Source organism: Carassius auratus, chromosome 38 (genome assembly GCF_003368295.1).
Source record: "Carassius auratus strain Wakin chromosome 38, ASM336829v1, whole genome shotgun sequence".
Classification (NCBI taxonomy): domain Eukaryota; kingdom Metazoa; phylum Chordata; class Actinopteri; order Cypriniformes; family Cyprinidae; genus Carassius; species Carassius auratus.
In genome coordinates, this window is record NC_039280.1 from 20,332,487 (window position 1) to 20,344,516 (window position 12,030).

Below are 12,030 nucleotides of genomic sequence, written 5' to 3' on the forward strand. Positions count from 1 at the left end.
ATCACCAAACTCTTTAATAAAGTCTGTATGATGCCCTGGTGGCCTGTATACAGTAGCCAGTACAAACATAACAGGGGATTTATCATTAACATTGGTTTCTCTGGATAATGTTATATGAAGCACCATTACTTCAAACGAGTTATACTTGAAGCCTGCCCTCTGAGAAATCCTGAAAACGTTGTTATAAATTGAAGCAACTCCTCCCCCTTTGCCTTTTAGACACGGCTCGTGTTTATAACAATAATCTTGGGGGGTGGACTCATTTAAAATAATGTAATCATCAGGTTTTAGCCAAGTTTCTGTCAAACAGAGCACATCTATATTATGATCAGTTATCATATTATTTACAAAAAGTGTTTTCGTAGAAATGGATCTGATATTCAATAAGCCAATCTTTATCATTTTTTTATCCATATTGCATTTGTTTTTTATTTGTTGAACCTCAATTAAATTGTTAACCTTAACTTGGTTTGGACGTTTTTTGTATTTTCTAGTTCGGGGAACAGACACAGTCTCTATAGTGTAATATCTAGGTGAAAGAGTCTCTATGTGCTGAGAATTAACTGACCTCTGTGACGGGAGGCAGCTAGCAGACGGTTGGTTTAGCCAGTCTGTCTGCTTCCTGACCTGGGCCCCAGTTAGTCAAGTATAAACACTAAGACTATGTGCCATATTTCTAGACAGAAGAGCAGCACCACCCCAGGAGGGATGAAGACCATCTCTTTTAAACAGGTCAGGTCTGCCCCAAAAGCTTGTCCAATTGTCTATGAAACCTATTATTGTCTATTATTGTCTATTATTCTGTGGGCACCACTTAGACATCCAGCCATTGAGTGATGACAATCTGCTATGCATCTCATCACCACGGTAAGCAGGGAGGGGACCAGAGCATATAACAGTGTCTGACATCATGCTTGCAAGTTCACACACCTCTTTAAAGTTATTTTTAGTGATCTCCGACTGGCGAAGTCGAACATCATTAGCGCCGGCATGAATAACAATCTTACTGTATTTACGCTTAGCATTAGCCAGCACTTTTAAATTTGCCAAGATGTCAGGCTCTCTGGCTCCCGGTAAACATTTGACTATGGTGGCTGGTGTCTCTATATTCACGTTCCGTACAATAGAATCGCCAATAACTAGAGCACTTTCATCAGGTTTCTCAGTGGGTGCATCACTGAGTGGGGAGAACCTGTTTAATGTTTTGATCGGAACAGAAGAGCGGTGTTTTGACCCATGACTACGCTGCCTCACCGTCACCCAGTTGCCCTGCTGCAGGGGCTCTGCTGGAACCGGACAATGTACAGGAGTCCCTGAGCTAGACGCATCCAAAGCCGTATCTAGAGCCCTAACATTCTTACTGTCCTCAATTAAAGTTTGGATGCATGTCTCTAATTCTGAAATCTTCTCTGTCAGCCTAACTATTTCCCTGCATTTATCACATGTGAATCACTCATCAGCAACAGAGATAGATAAACTGTACATGTGGCAAGAGGTGCAAATAACAATAGCAGGAGAAGCCATTACTCACCGTGCTTGATGAAATATTCTTACTGCGGTTGTTTGATGAACTTGTGGAAAACTGCAGCGTGAGAGAGGAGAGGAGAGGAGAAAAGAAAACGCTAATGACAAGCTAACGAGTGCTAACGCTTTGCAAGTGTGCTGCAGTCACGGAAGAGCGAAGGTCAAAGTTAATCTGATAAGATTGATCGGTAATATCAGAAATATGGTGTGAATTAAGTTATATTTTACAATTTAAAAAACAAACAAACAGACAGTGATAGTAAGAAAGATTATAGAGAAAAAAATAAATAAAATAAAAACAGCTACACGGAGCTATGATTAGCTACAGAAGGCCAACAGGAAGTAGAGAAAACACTGTCCAACAGCGACACCAACAGGCACTACTCAACACCAACAGGCACTACTCTACATCAGAACATCCCTCCAGAGTACACTGTTATATTGACAACATGACTAAGCAATCTGACTGTCTCATCCGTAAACTATGACACAAGGACTTCTGATGGCACTGAAATGTTCATTGACACAGATATTTATTTTTGAGAGACGAACTAAGGATTTTGAGCAAGAGATTGGCTTTTGCAGGTAATCCATGGTTTTTCTCTTTGTACGAGTTGTTTTGAGAAGGCACTTACTGTTTTGCAAATCTCAAGGATGATTCGAGAAATGTAGACCCGGGTGGCACCCGCTCAACGCATTCCACTGCCCGACCCGCGAAAGTGTCCCAGCTACTGCCCAAGATGACCGCTGATGACGATATAGAGGCCTTTCTCCAGATGTTTGAAAAACACAGCCGCCTAGGAGGGCTGGGAGAGCAATGACTGGGCGCGGTTGGTCGCCCCTCTCTTCACCGGTGAAGCTCAGCAGGCCTTCTTCGCCCTGCCGACAGAAGTGGCAAAGGATTACGGCAAGCTGAAAAGGGAAATCCTGTCCCGGTTGGAGCTCTCCTCGGTCTGGGCTGCCCAGCACTTCCAAGAATGGGATTATAAACTCTGCCTCCCAGCCCGAGCCCAGGCGGCTGAACTGTCTCGCCTCGCGCGGCATTGGCTGCTCACTGAAGAGCCCACGGCTGCCCAAGTTGTAGAGCGCGTTGTCGTGGACCGATTCCTCTGGGCCCTCCCCCGGACTCACCGGCAAGCAGTAGGGATGTGGAACCCTACCACCATAACCAAGCTCATCAAGGTGGTGGAACTGGCGGATGCTTCCCAACAGCGGGACACCTCGCCAGGGCACAGCAAGCGCAGCAACGGCACTACAACCGGGCCGCCCAGACGCGCGAATTTCAGCCTGGAGACCGTGGTAATGGTCCTTATCCAACCCAACTCCACCTGCAAGTTCCTGGCCGGCTGGCAGGGCCCATACACCGTCGCTGAAAGAATCGGGCCCGTCACATACTGAGTCTGCCAGCCGGGGCGGTGGAAACCAGACAAACTCTACCACATCAACCTGCTCACAAAGTGGATTGGGACAAGAGACCAGCTAGCGGCCCTCGCCACTAAGGGATACTGGCAAGTCCCCCTATCGGAGTCTGCCAAGTCCAAGTCCGCCTTCAGTACCCCCGGTGGGCACTGGCAGTACCAGACCCTCCCATTTGGCCTACAAGGGGCTCCAGCCACGTTCCAGCGCATGATGGACATCTTGCTGCGGCCTCACCAGGCCTACGCCGCGGCATACCTGGACGACGTGGTCATCCACTCCGAGCACTAGGAAGACCACCTGGACCTTCTGCGGAGGGTGCTGATGGAGCTACGTAGGGCTGGGCCCACTGCCAACCCCCTGAAGTGTCACTTGGGCTTCCAAGTCGGAAGGGGACTCATCCGACCACAGGAGAAGAAGGTCGAGGCGATATGGTCTGCACCGAAGCCCAGCACAAAGACCCAGGTACGAGCATTTTTGGGGTTGGCAGGGTACTACCGCTGTTTCATCCCTAACTTCTCCTCCTTAGCCGCCCCCCTGACAGACCTGACCAGGAAGGGACAGCTAATTCTCAGCACATAGAGACTCTTTCACCTAGTGATCACACTATAGAGACTGTGTCTGTTCCCCGAACTAGAAAATAAAAAAATAAAAAACGTCAAAACTAAGTTAAGATGAAAAATTTAATTGAGGTTCAACAAATAAAGAAAATATGCAATACGGATAAACAAATTATAAAGCTTGGCTTATTGAATATCAGATCCCTTTCTATGAAAACACTTTTTGTAAATAATATGATCACTGATCATAATCTAGATGTGCTCTGTTTGACAGAAACCTGTCTAAAACCTGATGATTACATTATTTTAAATGAGTCTACCCCCCAAGATTTTATCCAGGGAAACAGATGTTAATGATAAATCCCCTGTTATGTTTGTACTGGCTACTGTATACAGGCTACCAGGGCACCATACAGACTTTATGAAAGAGTTTGGTGATTTTACATCCGAGTTAGTTCTGGCTGCAGATAAAGTTTTAATAGTTGGTGATTTTAATATCCATGTTGATAATGAAAAAGATGCATTGGGATCAGCATTTATAGACATTCTGAACTATATTGGGTTTAGACAACACATTTCAGGGCCTACTCATTGTCGAAATCATACTCTAGATTTAATACTGTCACATGGAATTGATGTTGATAGTGTTGAAATTACTCAGCCAAGTGATGATATCTCAGATCATTGTTTATTTAGTTTTGTGCAAACTTCATATAGCCAAAATTGTAAATTCTAATTCTTGTTACAAGTATGGAAGAACCATCATTTCTACCACAAAATACTACTTTTTAAGTTATCTTCCTTCCAAATTCATTAGCAGGAGGAAAACAAAACTAGAGGTATTTCGTATTGCTTGGCGGGAAAGTAATGTATCCTACAGAAAAGCATTACAAACTGCTAGATCTGATTACTTTTCTTCTCTTTTAGATGAAAACAAACATAACCCCAGGTATTTATTCAATACAATGGCAAAATTAACGAAAAATAAAGCTTTAACAAGTGTTGACATTTACCAACATCACAGCAGTAATGGTTTTATGAACTACTTTACTTCTAAAATCAATATTATTAGAGATAAAATTGTAACCATTCAGCTGTCAGCTACAGTATCACATCAGACTATAGTGCACTATAGACCCCCTGAGGAACAATTCCATCAAAATCAACTGCGGGCGTCAGATCCTTTTCCTATTTTGTGCCTAAACTCTGGAATAACCTACCTAACATTGTTTGCGTGGCAGACACACTCTTGCAGTTTAAATATAGATTAAAGACCCATCTCTTTAACCCGGCTTGCCCATAACATACTAATATGCTTTTAATATCCAAATCCGTTAAAGGATTTTTAGGCTGCATTAATTAGGTAAACCGGAACCGGGAACACTTCCCATAACACCCGATGTACTTGCTACATCATTAGAAGAATGGCATCTATGCTAATATTAGTCTGTTTCTCTCTTATTCCGAGGTCACCGTAGCCACCAGATCCAGTCTGTGTCCAGATCAGAGGGTCACTGCAGTCGCCCGGATCCAGTACGTATCCAGACCAGATGGTGGATCAGCACCTAGAAAGGACCTCTACATCCCTGAAAGACAGCGGAGACCAGGACAACTAGAGCCCCAGATACAGATCCCCTGTAAAGACCTTGTCTCAGAGGAGCACCAGGACAACACCACAGGAAACAGATGATTCTTCTGCACAATCTGACTTTGCTGCAGCCTGGAATTGAACTACTGGTTTCTTCTGGCCTGGTTTTTCCCAAGGTTTTTTTCTCCATTCTGTCACTGATGGAGTTTCGGTTCCTTGCTGCTGTCGCCTCTGGCTTGCTTAGTTGGGGTCACTTTCTTTTACAGCGATTTTGTAGACTTGATTGCAAATAAATTCACAGATACTATTTGAACTGAACAGAGATGACATCACTGAATTCAGTGATGAACTGCCTTTAACTGTCATTTTGCATTATTGACACACTGTTTTCCTAATTAATGTTGTTCAGTTGTTTTGACGCAATGTATTTTAAAGCACTATATAAATAAAGGTGACTTGACTTGAATATCATCAAAAAGTTGATTTCATTAATTCCATTAAAAAAGTGAAACTTGTATATTATATTCATTCATTACACACAGACTGATATATTTCAAATGTTTATTTCTTTTAATTATGATTATTATAACTGCAAACTTATGAAAATCCCAATTTCAGTAAATAAGAATATAACAAAGAATACAAAGAAAGGATTTTTATAAATCTTGGCCAATTAAAAAGTATAAAAAATGAAATGTATGAGCATGTACAGCACTCAATACTTAGTTGGGGCTCCTTTGGCTGAATTACTGCAGCAATGCAGCGTGGCATGGAGTCGGTCAGTCTGTGGCATTGCTCAGGTGTTATGAGCCCAGGTTGCTCTGATAGTGGCCTTCAGCTCTTCTGCATTCTTGGGTCTGATATATTGCATCTTCCTTTTCCCAATACCCCATAGATTTTCTATGGGGTTAGATCAGGCGAGTTAGAACAGGGATACCATGGTCCTTAAACCAGGTACTGGTAGCTTTGGCACTGTGTGCAGGTGTTAAGTCCTGTTGGAAAATGAAATCTGCATCTCCATAAAGTTGGTCAGCACAAGGACGCATGAATTGCTCTAAAACTTCCTGGTATACGGCTGTGTTGACTTTGGACCTCAGAAAACACAGTGGACCAACACCAGCAGATGACATGGCACTGCAAACCATCACTGACTGTGGAAACTTTACACTGGACCTCAAGCAACATGGACTGTGTGCCTCTCATCTCTTCCTCCGTACTCTGGGACCCTGATATCTGAAGGAAATGCTAAATTTACTTTCACCAGAGAACATAACTTTGGACCACTCAGTAGCAGTCCAGTCCTTTTTGAAGCGAGACACTTCTGATGCTGTCTGTTGTTCGAGAGTAGCTTGACACAAGGAATGCGACAGCTAAAACCCATGTCCTGCATATGTCTCTGTGTAGTGGTTCTCGAAGCACTGACTCCAGCTGCAGTCCACTCTTTGTGAATCTCCCCAAAATTTTTGAATGGTTTTTGTTTCACAATTCACTCCAGGGTGCAGTTATCCCTATTGCTTGTACAATTTTTTCTACCACATCTTTTCCTTCCCTTCACCTCTCTATTAATGTGCTTGGACACTGAGCTCTGTGAACAGCCAGTCTCTTTTGCAATGACCTTTTGTGTCTTGTCCTTCTTGTGCAAGGTGTCAATGGTCATCTTTTGGTCAACTGTCAGGTCAGCAGTCTTCCCCATGATTGTGCAGTCTACAGAACTAGACTGAGAGACCATTTAAACTTTTCAGGTGTTTTGAGTCAATTAGCTGATTAGAGTGTGGCACCAGGTGTCTTCAATATTGAACCTTTTCACAATATTCAAATTTTCTGAGATACTGAATTTGGGATTTTCCTTAGTTATCAGTTATAAACATCAAAATTAAAAGAAATAAACATTGGAAATATATCAGTCTCTGTGTAATACACAAGTTTCACTTTTTAAATGGAATTTGTAAAATAAATAAACTTTTTGATGATATTTAAATTATATTACCAGTACCTGTATATAATATTGAAAAGAACAGTTGGAAATGAGAGGAGAATTTTGGGGAATAGAAAGGAAGACAGCATAATATCTTGCCTTAGAATTGGACACACTGCACTTAATCAATCATTATTTATAATAGGTATATAAAATTGACAGACAATTTGGGCTCAGTATTAACACCTCCAAAACACAAGTGATGTATGTCAACTCCATTCCCACAGCACCCATCCTTGTTACTGAGGAACCACTTGAGTTTGTGGAAAATTTCACCTATCTGGGCAGTTTCATCAGTAAGGACAGTGGGGTATCTATACACTGTAAAAAATTTTGCCGTTAAATAACAGTAATTTTCTGGCAGCAGGGGTGCCAGTAAAGTACTGTTAATTTACAGCTCTTAACCATTAATTTACCACTCTTATTTTTTAACAGTATTTTACCGTAAATTCTACCATGGAAATTAACTCCACTCCCACTGCTTCAAACAGTTCGAGTTTTTAAACTAGCATTCCTACGATGTTAGTACTATGAACATATTTCATTTGAGTCCACTGAGAAGGAATATTTCTTACACTTAATGTGCAGTAATAAAGTAACTAAATACATGACTTTTACTCAAATCACTGCAGCTCATTGTCAGCTGTATTACACATGTATGTGCTGAAGTACTTAACACAGAGATCATCACTGTATCAGCGACTCCACATTTACTGCCTTTATATAAAGCAGCAGAAAATCAGAATTTGTGGCTCATCATTGACTGAAGCACCGGCTCTACTCTCCAGCACAATGGTGAACAACAAAACTACATAAAACTAAACGATCTCTCTTGTGCAAACACACATTAATACAGTCGAGTTCAGTATTTACTCTCATTATCAGTTTATGACTTTGCCTAATTTTTTTTCTATGGATGTTCACAAATATTTTAGTTAAATTAACTTATTTTTCATTTGGTAAATCTGACGTTTACATTTTACAGTATATTACTGTTTTTCCTTGACTTGACGGCAAAAAAACTGTAGAAAAACACTTTTTTTTGCTGGCAACCATTAATTTACGGCAAGAAACAGTAGAAAAACAGTTATTTACTGGCAGCAGGGGTGCCAGTAAATAACTGTTTTTCTACAGTTTGTTTCCTGTAAATTAATTACAGTTTATTACTGTTAAATTATGTTTCATTCTGTTTTTTCTTCATCTTAAATATTTAACCCTTTAAACCCCACAAGAAAATCCTCAGTTTTAAATGAACACTTATAATGTGTGCACACTACAGAGTGTTAGAGTAACACTGAATCAGTGAAGTTAATGAGATAATTCTGTTATTAATTGATGATTGAGCATTAGTGATAAACACCTGCAGAATCACTGAAGGAAAGAGAAACACAAGGACTACAAATGACTTCAGCCACAGCCTTAAATGAAATCAACTGAATAAAAGAATACATCAAATCTCTCAAGATCTGATTAAACAACTACTAAAACAGCTTCACCAGATTCACATTACTAACCAGACTGACTTTATTTCTGTCAGATGTCTACAGAAGAACTTATGGAGAGTTAAATAGGTTTAGGTGTTTTTTTCACTACCATGATGGAGATCAGTGTTTACTTTAGTTGGGCTCTTGAACGTGACTTTTCAACAACTAAGGTTTTTTTTTTTTCATGCTGTAACAATGCGCCTTTGGAACCTGTTATAGCGAAACAAAAGTACACAGAAGAAAAAAAATCTGATATTGTTGTTTATAGATTGACAAGAACAAATACTATTATTTCTGATCTAATAATTGATACTACAGCATGAGAAGGAACACTGCTGAGCCATAAGTTATGAAAGACTGTTAAGAAAATGTCACTCATAATAAATAAAAAACCTTTGCTGAAATTTAGACAGAAATATCAAGAATCAGCGTATGAATCACAACAATGGTGACAATCCACAAAATAAATGAACAGATCAGCTCTGAACATCACAACACATGCTACTAAAACTTAAAACAAATTCAAAATTATAAGCACATAAGAATTCAAGAAAATAGGTGAACAATTCAGGGGCATAATTTATTCATGCCGCAATGCATGCTGGGAATCATGGATGAGTTTTATCCTGTGCTGGTACCCAGCATGCATTGCATCATGAACCTTTTGATTGTCACCATTGTTGAGATTCATATGCTGATTGTTGATTTCTCTCTTTGAGTGTTGTGGGGACTGCTGCCCGAAATACTTTTTAACTAAAACTAGTCGTTAAATCCATAAATACTGGTTATCACACTACTTTTCAATCTTACTAACTTGAAGTGTCATTCACTCAAATATTTCAACACCAAATTAATATTAGATTATTATAGCAACACTTTAAGCCAGTCTAGTAGATCATGCCTGTTAGAAACAACCATAATCACTTGACTATCAAAATTAATACTGCTGTAATAGATGCATCATAAAGATACAAATACAGCAATAAAACAAAATGTAAAGTGTAAAAGTCAATGGTCAGGAGCCCAACTAAAGCAAACACTGATCTCCAAAATGGTGACGCTAAACGAAACAGTAACATTATCATCTAAATCTCTTTAATTCTCAATAAGATCTTTTGATCTCTGTTCTCTGATCTGACAGAAATAAAGTCAGTCTGGTTAGTAATGAGTGAAGTTGGTGAAGCTGTTTGTTGATCGTTTAAATCTTCAGTTGATTTCATCTAAGGCTGTGGCTGAAGTCAGTTGTATTTCATGTGTTTGTCTTGTTATGTTTTTTTTTCTTCAGTGATTCTACTCATTAACAGCAGCTGTTGATCAGTGTCTGAATTCACTCACTAGTGTTCATTCTCTCTGTCAGGTGGACTATATTAGTAAACTCATGTAGGGAATAGTGAATGAGGGAGTAGGGTGTGATTTGAAACACAGCCGCTGAGTGTCGAATTTGAACGTTGTTAATTTACGATATAAAGCAGCAGGCTACTTCTCGAAAACGATGAATATTACCCAGAATGCACTGTTTTAGTGAAAAACAGTATTTTACTGTCGAAATTTGGCCGTTTTTTTACAGCGATTTTTAACAGTGTAGATATTAAAGCAAGGCTGGGAAAGGCTCAGGGTGCCTTCTCCCAACTCCGTTCTATATGGAGATCAAAACAATACAGCCTTAAAATGAAGATGATCCTATATAAATGTAATGTAAAGTCTGTTCTGCTGTACGGTTCAGAGAGCTGGCCAGTTATCAAAACTGACATGAGGAGAATGGAAGTGTTCCATAATGGATGTGTCCGATGAATATGCCAGATTTTTTGGCCTAATAAGATCTCCAACAATGAATTGTACAAGAAAACGGGAAGCTGGAGTATCACCAAGGAGATTACATGAAGACGCTTGAGATGGGTAGGACACCTGTAAGGATGGAGCAGGACAGTATCACAAAAGTCGCCCCCTGATGATGGACACCACCTGGTAAAAGAAAACCAGGGAGACCCAAAACCACCTGGCGCAGAACTGTGACACAAGAGCTGGAACAGATGAACCTGTCATGGGGAGAGGCCCAACATGCTGCCAGGGACCGAATACAATGGAGAGTGCTCATTGAAGCCTTATGTCCCATGGGGGATGAAGAGAAATGATGATGATGATATAAAATTGGCCCGTTTCCTATATTATATGGACATATATGTACATGTATGTACATATATGTCCATATAATATAGGAAAACATATATATGTCACATATATTAAAAACCTATATACAAACCTATATTAAAACATAAATGTTTATATAAGTTATTTCCATGTGGGTGGACTTTTCTTTACTGAAGTGCTGAACCACAGAGTTCGTGCTAACATCCACATCGCTGTAATCAAATGTGTTCTTAATTGCTGCTTTTACACCGGGGTCAGTTTTTGTTGTGTTTATGTAGTTAATGAGAGGAAGGCGTGCAATATATATTTACATATTCATCCAAACTCTGCTCAGCAGCCTCAGGTTCTCAGGTTAACCCTCTGGAGTCTAAGGGTATTTTTGGGGCCTGGAGAAGTTTTGAAATGCCCTGACATTTGTGCTTTTTTCAGTTTCTTATAAATGTCTAAACGGCTAAAATCTAGTCTCACTGTAATCAGCACAATCTGGGCTATAATAATATGTGAGCAGCATGTATGTACATGATTGTGTTTTTGCGAAAAACAAATGTTATGCGTGGTTAGTGAAAAACTAAAAATGTTAAATCACTTGAATAAGGCAATAAAACAGATATAGAACTTTGGTTCCCGGGACTTTTGAGAACTGGAGCTTGTAGCCTAGAATTTTTCTTTCAAAATTACCTGAAAATCATCTTGTTTACTGACTCACAGAAAACAATATATTGATAAAAATTTTCTAAGACACTTTTTGTTGGTAAAAGTCACATGCGAGTAGGCGTCAACTATCATGAATATCATTGTGATTTACACCTGAGAAGACAAAGACCCACATAATGAGCCTTTCAGTAAGCTGTGTGTCACTGAGAGTGTGGTGTCTTTTGCCGGTTCTCTGAAGAACAAACTCAGTCAGGGATTTTTCTCTCAGAAGAAAAGACTTTATTTTAAGCAAAACAAAGCCGAGAGCTCCTTGCAAGGAGATCTCCCGAATGCTAGGTTGCATCTCATTATATACCCTATACAGGGCGTTTCCAAATAGTCAGGCTTTTCCTTATGCTCACTTTTCATACATCCCTAGAGAGGAGAGGCCCCTACTTGTTTTGGTATGAAGAAAGGCCCTTTCTGTATGTCTGACCACACACTCAAAAAAATATTTAACCCCAAAAGTTAAAACTTATTTAATTCAATTAGATGTCAATTTTCCATCCAATGTAATCACATAAATCCAACGCAAAAGTTAATATTTGTTTAAGCTTCACCTTTTCATGTTCAGTTAACGTAAATTAATTAAATACATTTTATGAAAACTGATGAACTGTGATTTAAGCTTGTATAATACAT